This window comes from Anomalospiza imberbis, chromosome 5 (genome assembly GCF_031753505.1).
Source record: "Anomalospiza imberbis isolate Cuckoo-Finch-1a 21T00152 chromosome 5, ASM3175350v1, whole genome shotgun sequence".
In the NCBI taxonomy this organism is placed as follows: Eukaryota; Metazoa; Chordata; class Aves; order Passeriformes; family Viduidae; genus Anomalospiza; species Anomalospiza imberbis.
Window position 1 is genome coordinate 17672674 of NC_089685.1, and position 14644 is coordinate 17687317.

Sequence of the window (14644 nt, forward strand, 5' to 3'; positions counted from 1 at the left end):
GAAACATTGAGCTCCACAGAAATCATAGAGTATCTTATTCTCTTTACATGTAAACAGGTATGTTAGAAACAGACTCCTGTTCCTACAAAATTATATATACTTTATACTGACTTAGCCTGCTGGTTCCATGTTTCAGATGGAAAGCAGAACTATATTTTTGCTTGACTATTGAATTTCACTTCATTTTATGAAGCAAGCTACAAAATACTGTGAAAGTTTGAAAGCAGAAACCTAAGACTTCAAGTTTTGAATATATGCTGGAATCCACTGAATTCGTTGCTAATAGAGAAAATTATGGTGTGTCCTGAAGGAGCAATACATCCTGTCATATACTTTGGGCATGGGTATAGGAAAAAGGTCAGAATTTATGTACCATGGCAAGAAAATTACTCTAGGTGCTGCAAAAGGTAATTTCTTTCCATAGGGAGATGAATTCATCTATTAAATACTGTTGAATTGAGCCTCAGCTCTGATAATTATCCATGTACTATTCATCTTTTCACACAGGAATTAAATAAAGTTATCCTGGATAAATCAAAATATTTGGATATTTTCTTAAAAAACTAGTTTAGACAACTACAAAATATATATTTGTTATGACTTGAATATATTCATACAGAACTGCATGATACAATGACCAGGAGCTTAACCTGATAACTATTTACTTTGTTTACTTTAATGCATCACTTTCCTCAATTGATTCTGTAGAACTATCCAAATGGTTAAAAATAAATATTTTTTTATCTTTCCCCTCTGTGGCTACAATTAAGAGCTTACAAAAGCTGCACTTAAATGAGCAGGCAAATAAAAATTTTAAACTCTCTGGTACTTGATGGTAATGTAAACAAAATTTATACATCAAAACTATAAATCAATTTAGAAATGCCTGCAAAGGTTTGAATCTGATTTATTTCTCAATTAAAATCAGATTATTTTAATTGAATAGATAGTGTTTTAGGGTTTTATCTTAGAAAATAGAATAATAATAATACAATGAAGGTACGTGAAAAGTATACGTTAGGAAGTGTTGTCAGCAGTAGCAAATGAGTGATGTTCTTCAAAGTACCTAATTCTGGCTTCTCTGAGGTCAAGTCAATCCAAGGGGAGCTAGGATTTCACAGACATGTAAGACATACACCTTCACAAGAGTTAGGGCTTATACATCATTGATCTCCAAAAATAAAATAAAGGAATGAATACTTCTACAATCGGTTCCTCTTGATTCCAGTCAACAAAAAACAAAGCCATTGATAGGTTACAGAAAAAAATGCAAAAGTCAATTTTTTTTTTTTAAACTTGGTTTCATAATGAAAGCATCACAATATCTAATAAGGAAAAGAGATTAGAACTTCAGAAAACCTGTCAAAACAGATGACTTAATAAAGAAGTACCATTATTAACATAGCAGTATCTTAACCTAAGTCACCACAGTTACGAAGCAGATTGATAAGGACAGTAAATCCTGGCTCATTTCCCACCTTTAAATATTTTAAGGTGTTATCCAAGTTTCTTGGACAGGTACTAAATTCTCTAGCTGAATTATGAGTATGTATTAATCTTTAGAGTTTATTGGTTTTAATTAGTTTTCCTGGCAGCAATGACAGTGAAGGGATACAAAATTCAGTAAAGCACATGGTATCTCAGGGTATTCTAATAATTTTCCTTGACCAGTAATTTTGGAACAATTGCAAAATGTCGCTACTATACCCACAGTTCTTTTTGTGAAAGCAGTGCATCTATGAAGTAATTTTATTTTGTGTGAAATACAACAAAGTATGACAGTCTTTTACTGTTGTTAGAATAACAAAAAAATGCTAACAGGGGAGACAAAAAAGTTATATATAGAAAAAAAGAATGCAGCAGAATATATAAGAACAAAACTAATAATAATAAAAAAAAAGTTAAGAATAGAGAAAAATGTATGGGAGAGGAAAACAGCCAATAATAAAAGGTGTACAGAAAGAGAATTACAAATTTAAAGGCAGACAGACTGGAAACAGACTGGAAACAAAGAAAAAAAAAGGAAGGAAAAAAAATTTAAAAACACAATGCAAACTGAAAGAAATATGGGGAAAGAAAATGAAACTTTCCAAATTAGTGGTTGATTGGGTGGCAAAGAAATGGAAGATAGATATATATAGAAGAATGCCTGTGGGAGCAAACCCACCAAAAAAATTTAAGGCAGCCCCCCCCCTAAAATTTAAGGTAATTGTGTATTTGGCAAAGAAAGTGAGAGGGATGCTGTTTATTCATCATATCGATGAAAAGAACATATAAACATACATGGTAGGCCATTGAATGCCTCTTGAAATCTTAACTTTATGCCATTCATGTATTTTGTAGTGTGGAAAAACAGTGCATATTTTCTTACTTTGCTACAAGTGTTGTTTTCTGGTACGGAGTAGAAGTAAACTAGAAAAGTCTGCTGATTCTAGGAATAATGAGATGGAAAATACCAATGGGTATCTCCTGCCTGTAGAAAAACCTAGAGGTGTTTAATACAAGATGCTGTTTTCCTTTCCCCTCTAACTTAGCAACTTGCAATGTTGTACAGTATGACCTGTGTCACTCTTAATGAGGATTAACATCGTTTCAGAAAACCTTAAGCCCACTAGTAACAAAAATCTGCAAGTTTGGCTAAAAGGTGTCTATTTGATTACCACAATGACTGCCTCCACTTGATTAATACAGTCAGCTCAGACTATTGAGATGTAAAATGAAGCAGTTTTATACATCCTTCTTTATCCAGAAGCTATAATATTCTAAGTCATTTCTGGCACATAATACAACGTAGAAATTGAACAAGTTGGGGCCAACAGTTTTTTGTTTTGAAACGTCTTTATTTTAAAGCTGGAAGATGCGCATTTAATGGCACACCTGAAGCAAGACTGTTCTATTTTATGTTGCAACAGTAACTAATTTATAGTAACATTTTAGATTTAGCATACAAGAGAGTACCTTTAGCTGAAAAGAAAAGTTTTTAGCATTGTGTAGCATTGCCACAAATTGCATTCTCATTTTTAATTACAACTCAATAGATCAGTATATTTAAATTGATATGAAGTATTTGAGGTGAGTTATTAATGATGACATAAATGTCCTATCCACTTTTATTATTTTTAATTAAGACCACTTTTGATTAAAATTTACTTATATTTTATAGTGTTAAATTAAGTGTATCTCTGTAAAAGTTCATTTATTTTTACTTATAGAATTAAAGATAGAAAGTAGTGACTACTGAAGAATTAGGGATATACACAGCAGGTCAGAAGCTCCTACAGTAATCTCAGTATGGGATGAGGAAGTCAAAGTGTAAGAAAGGGCACTTGTGCCATTGTAGTTCCAATTGCAACAGTAAGTTCCTTCACCCTTTGTACAAATGACCCAAATCACTGGTCTCACACATGAAAATGTTGTTTTACTTGCACTTCATATGTGTGTATTTCCAGAGAAAAACCTAAAACTATGTTTCCGCATGGAGAATGTCTTTGTTTTTCTATAGATTCCGCCCAACATGTGGAAATTAAGGAAAAATAGTCTTTTGTGGCTTTGGGGTTTTCTGGGTACATGGCAATGTCTTATGGACACTGCAGACTGCTTTTTCATCTCAATGGTAAAGAATGATAAGTGGAATTTTCAAAGGTGTTTATCATCAAGTGCCACAAAATTCATGTTAAGTACTTCTTAGACTCTAATCATAATTATTCAATGGTATTTCAAGTGTTTCCTTCAAGCAATTTTTTCTGATTTCTAATTAGAGAATTAATTCAACCCAGTTGCTGTATAATGATGAACTGTGTCTTTCTCTGTAGTGTCCATCTCATTCTTCTTCCCTAAGAGATTGTTTATTCGGGTTTTTTTATTAATCTCTTTATTTTCCTGCTACTCAGATTTCCACTGCTGGCAGAGACACAGGCTGCTAATTATGACAAGGTACTTTTCAATCTTAACACATGCAATCATTTACACAGAAGGCTCAGTGTAAAATATTACCCCTGTAAAAATCAAAATATAGTGACCATCATTGGCTGTGTATCAAAACCAATAAAAAAAATGTCAACCTACTTGAATTTAAGATGGCTATAGGAACAATGCCTGAGAAAGCCTTTCTTTCTGTGAACTCTTTCTGCAAATTTGAAAAATGAAACAGAGTAGAAATATGCTATAAAGCTGTGTGACTGAAGGAAAGGTGGTACATGAAGGAGAATGTCCATATGAGATAGATGATAAGAGTCACTGTAGGCCAGAAGGGCACTGGAATAAAAACAAATGTAAATATACAGATTGGGAAACTATGGTCACAAAATCTCTGTGGCCAAATCTGAAAGCAAACTGACAGAACAAACTGATGCTTTGCATATTTTCATATGCAAATTAATATTAAAAAAATATTGTCAATTAATATGTCTTACTTCATAGTACAATGGTAAAGAATACAGATAAATGTGGAGACACCATGTTTAGCTCCTAGTACCATCTATATATATTGTACATAGAAATGCATTGTAAATTTTCTATATTTATTTATTTAAAATAAAGACACAGGAGGACAGAGAAGGCAATTCCTGGCTGCCCTTTTGCATTTAGGGAATTCTTTGTCAAATTTAGGGATTAAAGATCTACTATGCTATTCTAGCCCTTAATGTTGGGAAAAAGACCACTTACTGAAAATATATTGTAGTTCTTTTTGGTCTCTCTATTACGCTTTCAACAGTGTACTTTTTTCTATCAATTCCCTTGCACAAAATTTTCCATTTCATTCACTAAGAAGTGAAAATAAAAATTAAGTTCTAGCTGGACAGAAGAATATCTTGTGAACAAAAATCAGACAATATAAGTATTCATATTCCAGGACTATTAATCTTTAAGAAAAAAATTAAGAAAAAATCTGTATAAATAGCATTTTGACAGAGCATTGATGCTTTCTGCATACACAACTTAGTCACATTTTAGTGCTTAGAATAGTTTTACAGAGCAAGTAAATTTAATTTAATAGAATAAAAATTTCTAAAAAATATAAGCAGATTCAATTAAAAATGCAGAAATAAAAGTATAAAAATATATTCATTATTTATTGTGTCACGTACTGTTGCATCCCGGGTTTGGGTGTAGATTAGGGGTTCTGATATATGTTAGTTAGAGGGTTCTGTGTACCCCTGCGTACCCCCATGTTCCCCCTGCGGTGGTCTGCCCCAGTTCACTTACCATTGGAGCATCACCATGCCAGTCCTGTAACCACCCACCCTGTCCACTCCTGAGAGTTCTGTGTCTGTTACCCTGCCCCTGCATTCCCATTCATCCCGGAACCCAGCACACACCCCTGTCGTGTTCCCATCAGTTAGCATGTTCCACGTCACTCCCCCATAGTCTGTCCCCATTGGGCGAGGGAGGCTTCTGCCCCTGTCGGCCCGCCCTCTATAAGATCCCATGTGTCCCTTTGTTCGGGGCCACTCTTGCCCATGCTGGTTTGGGAACAGCTGCATTATCCACCGCTGCAGCCATGCGGGAATAAAGAGTTCTCAACCACGAGAGCAGGGTGCGCCATTGTCTCACCCTTTGTCTCACCTCAGTGTCTGGCTATGGCGCAGCAGACCCACACGGAGGCACAACCCTAGAGCTCTGCACACACGCAGCGGCCCCAGTCCGGCCGAGAAGCAGCGCGCTAGCTTGACACCCCCTCCCACCCAGGACCAGGGGAAGAAAAATGAAATGCCGCAATGTACCTCACACAACATTGGTGATTACCTTGAGAATTAAATTTCCTTAATGTCTGCAGCTACTGTGAATTTTACCAATATGGCATTTTAAGAGCATACTGAAAAGGTTGCATACATTAGTCCAGATAAATGTTTGTATTAAGGGGAAATAAAAATACAACTCAGAATAAGAAAATGGATTTCCAACAATTTAATTGCCAAGGCCAGGGGAATACTATATGTTTCTGCTACAGGCAAAACACTGAAAGAAAGCATATGTCAGTTTGAATATACTTGAGGCTTGACAAAAGCAAAAAAACTTAGCCATCAAATTTAAATAAGGATGCTGAGAAAAATTACTTCATGCCAAAATCTGATCTTAACGTGAATAATTATAAAATCATAATTTGGGTTTATTAAGAAAACATGGAGATACACTGTGCATGCTACCTTCAGGAGAGAAAAAGCATAACTTTTTCTACTGTATAACTAATCATGAAAAATAGTCTTCTACCCTATTTCTACATTAACAGTCTTTCCTAAGTACATTTTAAAAATTCTGTTTGCATGTTTACTTTATAAGCCAGGCTCAGAATTAAATTTCTAACAAAGAACAATCCCCAGAATTTTAGATCTCAATCAGGTGAATTGCCATCAGAAAAAATTAGTCTCATTGCCCTTGTATGGAAATCAAGTAGTAAGGGACAGGGAGAATGTGTGTGCAGACGTATATAACAAGGTTTCTCAGCATGTCAAAAGAACCACTAGTTTATGGAGTTATACTTCCACATTTTTCTTCTCGATGATTTGTTACAGCCTAACAAGTCTTTCATGCAGTACTCTCTACATATATTGTAGAGGTAAAGATATTAGAGACAGGAAACATTTTTTGAATCATCCCTTCACCTTTTTCTTGCCATGGAAAATGACTCTTTATAGTACATTTACCAGTGATGACAGTATTGGAACAAGGGCCACTGCCTCGAATGCACTGCTTTTTATCAGACCAGTGGAACCGACCAATGGAGGGTGCTCAGGCTTTCAGACAAATTTCTATGAGCAATGTTAATAAGAAGTGGCGGATTATTCTGGGCATGCCACTGCTTCATTCTCAAGATGCTAAGGAACCATGGATCCTGCAGTCATGTCTTTCTCAGAAGACTCTTTGGGATCTTCTTTGGGATGTCTGATACTAATACTGTGCTTTTAGAAGTAATGCTGCTAGTACAGATTTACAATTCTGCTCCATGATCCAGGAGCCTAAATAATGTATGCTATATACTTGAGCTCTTGAGCTTCAAAGCTGTTTCTGTACGAAGCCATGCCTCTGTATCACTATATTTTCTTCTGAAATATTTAAGATGCCGTTTCAGGGTGCTCTGCCTTGGATGCTTTGCCCTGGAATGTGGTCAAGCAATTTAGACAATGTCCTATTTGCAAAGTTATTATTGATGGATTAGGGGGGGCACCATATGCTAGTTTTAGTGTTTAAGTATGCTAAATGCAGTCTGGCAACTAACCCTGAACTAACATTCTGATAAGGAGGCAAAGATTTGGCGGATAAGTTGCTAAGTTCACCTGGAGACATATAACTGGCAGTCATCATTTTACACTATAAAAGTCCACTTTCATACAGTTAGGTTCTTCTGACATATTCTTCTTAGAAGTGGATGAAGATTCCTCTCTTGAGTGGAGGATGCCCCACCCAGGGATACTCCTTGGGTTTAAGAGAATGAGATCTGTGCACAAGAAAACATATGGTGAGTTATATCAATCTCCATTTAAAAATTGTTTCTTTTTGTTAACAATTCCTTTGATACAGTACACTATCCTATAACTATACAAGTTGTTTTAGCTTTTATACTGTGTAGTAAATAATTCTGAATAAGATATTTTTTCTAATCATTTGTCATAATAATTAATTTTATAAAATATGCCTGATTTACCATCTCTCATCTTGTCAGGTAATGTTACTTAAATCGTTGACAAAGTCTGGGGTCACACTCAGGGTCCTCTCAGAAGGATTTTAGAAAGTAAACTCAGCACTTTGTGGCTTAAGATCAGGGCTCCTCTAACAAACTTTGTTTGAAGCTCCCACTCCACTGGAGACAGATGCCTTGGTACATTTAGAAATACTAAATAATGGACATATTTTCAGGCTCAATGTGGATATTTATTTCTCTTTCTTTCCATTCATGCTGGTCTTTTTATTTTTTCAACTATAAATTGCAATTTCTACTTTATTTCTACTTTTCTAGGAACACTCTTTGCTCTTAAAAGGTGACTTCTACAATTCTCTTATAGTGATGGCTTTGACTTATATTGCATTATCACTCTCTTTTTTGAGGTAAATAATGTGAAAGTAAAGAGAAGAGACATTATGAAACACAAAAGAACAATTAAAGTCCTTTCTGCAGTTACAAGAAGTTGTTAGATTGTGAAGGATATTACAGTTTGTTGACCAGCATAGAAGAATAACTCCACTTTTTTCACATTTACTAAAGAAAATACCTGATGATGTGCATTCATTCTATGTGTTACAATTTATGAATCTCCAGTCTGTGCAGGAATTACAATAGAATATCACATATAAAATTATTTCAATTTTCTATGGGTGAGCATATCTGAATGTCACAGAGAAAGCTGATTTATTCTAGCTGCCTTCCCAGAGGGGTTCTGAGCTCCTAGTGATCTTCTGAGATATCTGCCATTCCTATAAACATTTTCTTTGATTTAACCAAGGGGATCTAGTTCTTACTCCAGCAAATTAATAGTTCATATCCTCACTTTAAAAAAATATTTTGTAGAAAAGGCAAGAATACCCTAAGTTTGAAAATTTATTTCTAGAAAATAAATGTCAAAATTTTTATATCTCTAAGGATCACTTTGGATTTAAATATTTACAAAACATTTATCATGTTTTCATAGTCAAAGAATTTTCATTTATGACACCTTTATGAAATCCTCTCCAGTATTTTCCTATAAAATTTTCATTGGTCTTAAATCTGCCAAAATCTACAATACAATAATCAATGTTACTTAATAATAACTGAGTTATATTCCAAAATTTTTTTCAAAGAACCTATGAACCTTTGGCTATAGCAAATACAAACAAACCAACCAGACAAATAAACTCCTGAAATTTTTAAAAAAACCCTCCTTATGAAGGAATGTTTGGATCACTTGACAAAAATGAAAGACCAGCTAAAGCTTGAAAGTTAATTCATGTCGCGTGCATTGAAATCTGTATGGAGACAAAGATTTATGGCAAATAATAAGCTTTTAATTTGATCTTGATCAGGAAATACAAACACAGAGCATCTGTGGTCCAGTCAACAAGCCAAGCATCATGAGTGATCTCAGTCCTGGTTATGCCCTCCCTTGCAGGTGCCATTCTGTAGATACTCAGTGGTTCAGTGGAGCCAAGGCAGTAGAGACAAAGTTCAGCCATAAAGGAGGGGATGGATGGAGGGAAAAGGGAGAAGAGTAAAGTAGGGAGATGTAATATAGCATCTAACTAGGAGAACAAGACATTTGACCATAAATTAAGACTATTCAGAAATAGTGATTACTGTGACAATAACTCAAGTGGTGTGAGGACAGTGGTGATTACATTGAAGAACACTTTCCAAAAAACCTGTAAAGTCATAAAATTCTGACCCAGAAAAAGAAAGGAAAGATCAAAAACAGACACAAACAGAAACTTATCTGTTGTTGATAATGAAATGTGGAAAACTACAGATTTCCCTGAAATGCAAGTATGCACACGACACTTTTCTTCTGCTAAATTTTGTTTTGCTATAATTTCCTCTGGGAAATGGTAGAGCAAAATTCAACCATCAGTTGGGACACATGGCTTTTATTTCATAGTTAAATTGTACAGAATATGCAAATGATCATTAATTGCTCTGTGGAGAGCAGTGTGCCCCCTTTTTGATCTATTGATTTATCCTTTTCCTTCTTCTGAGAGTGCAGAGGCATTGGAGGAACTGCATAGCATGCAGTTTGAACAAGGGTTTTCAAATAGAAGATGTGTAGGAATGTAGTGTGTCTCAAATTTAATTTTCTCTATTTTTTATGTATTAATAAATAATACAACTTGAGTAAAGATTATGCAATGCTTTTACCCACACAACACAATTGCTTTTTATTAATTACTTTTTTATGTACATTGGCAAAATGTTTATAAGCCATTGTTTTTCAATTGGTATAGTCAGTTAAACACAGGGCTTATAGTCTGAATTTTAATTCTATTGCTAAAATTTTCAAAACCAGATTTCAATTCATTTGTTGTCCAAACCATTTCAATGATTGAAAGCCACAGGCAAGAAACAATCATTTACGAGAAGTGCTGTAAACTTTGGAACTCTATTTGGTAACCTCAGAGTAAGAAATCAGTTTAGCATTTCACAGTCTCATCCAATGCTAAGGCTACCATTGTGACCCCAGGCTCACTTAGCACATAAATATGGCAGGAAACTTTAAATCTGTGAATCTACATAAAGTTCCTAGCCTTTCTTTCTGTTTTCAAATGTACACATAAGACTGCATCCTTATTTAGTGTTATTATCTTTTCTTTCTATGCCTGTCTGTATTTTTAAAATACATCCATTAGCTTTTCTTCTACATTAAAAATCTCTTGTGCAATACTCTACAGTCCAAAGCACAGACAGTACTTCCATGGTGATCTGGAAAACAATTGAAAAGAGATTGTCTTGCTGCTGTAGTGCTTAAAAATATCAGCCAAATTAATATTTATGCTTTAACAGCTTTTTGTCTTTCTCTCAGATAGGAAGAATTTAACTTACAAAACAGTCAGTTTTTAAAATGTATGCAGCTTCACAGCTGCTAGTGTAAATCAGTTATGAAAATACCAGTACCCTAAAGGAAAAAGACACTGACATAGCACAGGATCATGTAATTAAATTTAGCCACTCAGCCTCAATATCATTCTAAAAATACATCTATAGTAAGATATGTTCTGGAATTGAAAAAATTTGGAAACCAGAAAAAATTGTTGTCTCTTAAAGAACATAGGAAACATGCCAGTGTACAAGAAGAAAATTTAACTCTGAAGCAGTATTACCCATACTAAACTTGTAATATTTGACAATTAATGTTAATGTAACAACTCCTCAACTGGTGTAAATTAGTCCAATCTCATTAAGGACAACAGAAATACACTAATTTACATATGCCTAGAATCTCTTTCCTTAAGGTTTTTTTTTTTTTTCTTTTATGCTCATCTGTTAATGGAGTTGTAAATAACACTTTATTAATAATAACAAGGAATAAACTTCACCAACAATTTCAGTCATCTACAACTTTGAAAGATCATTTCTGAGACCTATAATTTGAATAGTCAGAGTCAAAACTCCTATGAACACTTTCCTACATAGGCCATTCCTTAGGAAATTCTAGTATAAAAACCAACATTCTGACTTTCCTTATCCTTCAAATGCTCTCAAAAATGAGAAAAAAATGTCCATCAGGAAGATATCCTTCAAGCATATATTTCATCTTCTTGTTTACATTTTTACTTTTAGGGCACACTTCAGTGACTGCAAGATCCAAATTATGGCCAAAGAATTAGGTAAACATATCAAGGCAATTATTATGGCATTTTTATTCCCCTTCCCTTCTAAATATGAGAACAGTGGAGATGGTAGTGAAGTTGTTTTGTGTTGTGTGTATTTTTCTGTTAATCCTTTTGAGTCTGATAGTACAACTAAGAGACTGATCAGTGCAGGTTACCTATACGAAAGAAAAGAGGAAAATGAGAGCAACTAACAGAGAATTCCTGCAGGAGCTGGGCTGGGAAGAAGTGCAGAAGGTGTTGGAGATCCATTCATCTTGCAAGTCTACTGAAACCTGGTCTCTTCCTCAGTTGTGTAATGAAAATGTATGCGTTGTTTTTTAATCAACTTTCCTGTAAAGCAAGAAAGCTAGAAAGAAAGAAAGCTTTATATTTACATGAAGTAGTGGTTTTTATTAAGGTGTTAATGTAGGACCAAAATGTGAAGCTTGAAAAAACATACTGCATTATAAATGCTGCTAAAAATAAATAAATAAGAAAAATATAGAAAATATGGGCAATATTTAGAGTTCCAAACATTTTTCAAAAGGTAAATGCAGAAAAGCATTTATCTAAGGAACCAGTTTTATCTCTGAGAGCTTAAAAAATGAGTCCTTTAACAAATAAACATACATTAAGTGAGTTAACTCTATATGTTAGAGAAAACTGACCTTTCCCTGGAAACTGATAAGTGAAACAGACAATAAGCTTTCAGAAAGGTAGGTCACAGAAAATTGCAGTAGAAAATATATACAGTATGCATGGCTACTATTTTAAGTTTCTTTTTGGAAGTCCTTTAGACAAATCATGAAACATAGTACACAAGTAAACACAAATCAAGATTTTCACAGTCTTCTCTGTATGTTATTTGACAAGTTCTATATATGAGTTCTCTCCATCCTAAAGCCAGCTATAGAGCAAATAAATTTAAAAATAAAAGGCTGGGCAGTTCTTTTCAATGAAGTCAGGGAAGGGAGGAACTTTGCTTCTTGGTTTTTCTGATCAAATAAGAATCCTGAGGGGTTTTTTGTTTGATGGTGGGGTTTTTTTGTTTTGTTTTGGTTTTTTTTGGGTTTTTATTTGGTGTTGTTTTTTTGTGGTTTTGGTTTTTTTTTTTTTTGTTTGTTTGTTTGTTTTTAAAACAGGTTTAAATAACAATGTTGAGTTAAAGATAATTTTTAATATTTGGATACAAGATAAAAATCTCCCACCCACATCACCCTAAAACACCTCCCCATTGCACGTTTTCCATATTCTTTCTGAATGATATAGCAAAACTTCACAGAAATTAAAAGACAGCAGTAAAAGAGCATAATTCTTCTGGGGCTTATAAACCTCACATCCCCAATATCTACTGCCTCCAGCAGTAGACATGAACAGAATTCCCATTTTTCTGGATCATTTAAGAGTATTTATTTGCCTTTTTCTTAATTTTAGTTACCTTTATCACAGAAGAGGAAATGAGCATTGCCTCCTCAGCCAGAAAAACTACTGAAAAATCTTGTAATTAGTTGACAAACCATCCAGAAAGAATATTCAATAAATAACAGGATGGTGACCATTTCTAATTCTGTAATTTATAAAACTTAAGAATATGGGTATTATTTTAAATACAATTTTGTAACTTGAAAAAATAAAGAAAGTTACCACTGTGATACATCACCACTGTTGATTTTTATGACACATCTCAGTGAAAATGATAATGTTCAGAAATTTGATTTTTTGGACAAGTTCAGCATCCTTGGAGGAAAAAGTGACAATGATGATAATTTGTCCTGTATACGCTGGTAGCAGAAAATTTGGTAGCACTGCATGTTTTAAAGTTATGAGCTAAAACATTCTGTTCGAGGCATTTGACAATAAAGTGGAATATAACATTTTATAGTATATGTTCAACAAGCCACATTTGGATTACTGCTAATAATTAGAAGAAAAAAAATTCAACTATCAGTGTTGTGGTTTAAACTCAGCTGGACATTAAATCCCACTCAGCTGCTTCCCTCCTCCTACCCCCTCTGGCGAGAGCAAGAAAAAAGCAGAATTTCTGAGTTAAGAAAAATTTGCTTGGCAACAGCAATGAGACAAGAAACAAACAGTAACAAAAGTATATAAAAGAGAGGGTGATTCACACACAAAAAGGTGTGAATCAAGCTTCCAACCAAGCTCCTTGTGACCACCAAGACAAAACCAAAATGTGTTTGCCTTTTCTCCTCACCAAATCCCAGCAATGATATGCATAATATAGAGTTGCAATCTAGACATACCCAGACAGCCCTAGACTCCAACCCCTTGGCCACTGCAAGAAAATTCAGACATAAAGGATCCCACAAAATGAAACCTAAGTAAAAGGGGAAAAAAATTTCTAGTAGAAAATTAAAGTCTGCCTAGGACATCAAGCACTGAAGCTCTAATGTACCTTTTCATTCAATATAATTTCTTCAGAGTTTAGATGTGACCACTTTTTATTTTCAGCATTATTAATAAGTAACTTCTAAATATTCATTAATCTAATTTTCATTTGATCACCTATTTTGTACTGACTGATATTCAGATCTTTTGATGTTTGTTAAGACAAGAAACATTAATTTACAGGAAAGCAATTCTTAGAATTGTAAATTTATTTTCTGCTTACTATCTGACAGCTAGAAATGAAATCTAGGAGTTTCCCTGAGACTTCAGGAGTGTTGGCAACATAAACAGCTTTTCCAGAAAACAATTAACTGTCAAGATGGAATTTCAGCTTTCAGACATTTCATTTCAGACATTCATTTTAATTAATACTTCCACATTTCAAGAACCCCAAAAAAAATTTATGAAGTATAAGACATGAAAATCTGCTGCGTTTCATGGTGCATTATAAAGATTTTAATGTCTCACTAAAAAGTATCTTGCTTTATAGCATGTTTCCTTCTTTTCAAATAGTTATGAAAATGCTAATATTAATACAAAGAATAAGGTTAAAAGTCATGGTTTACTGTAGAGATTTATTTTCTCACCTCAAGCATCACCTTTTCATTAAAAACGTTGTATGTACACCCCAGATGCATATCTTTGTTTTTTGATCTTTAATATCAGAGAAAAGATGGTATAATCTAAAAAATTGAGTGTTGCACCAGAGAAATTTTAAGGTGATCTTAATTATTTCCCTTCCTTACAGTTTAAGAAAACAGATTCTACTTTATAGTAAAGTATTAATGATTTTAGGTAAGGCATGCATTTCAATATATTCAATAACTTTTGTAGGATATCCAGGGATCTCATTAAAGGCCGTGACCTTGATGAAACTTTATTTAGCCTGGAGGTTACTTGAAGTATTGTTGTGTTCTTCAGAGGTGGTAGTATGACTGCAGAATACTAAATACTTTTAAAAAAA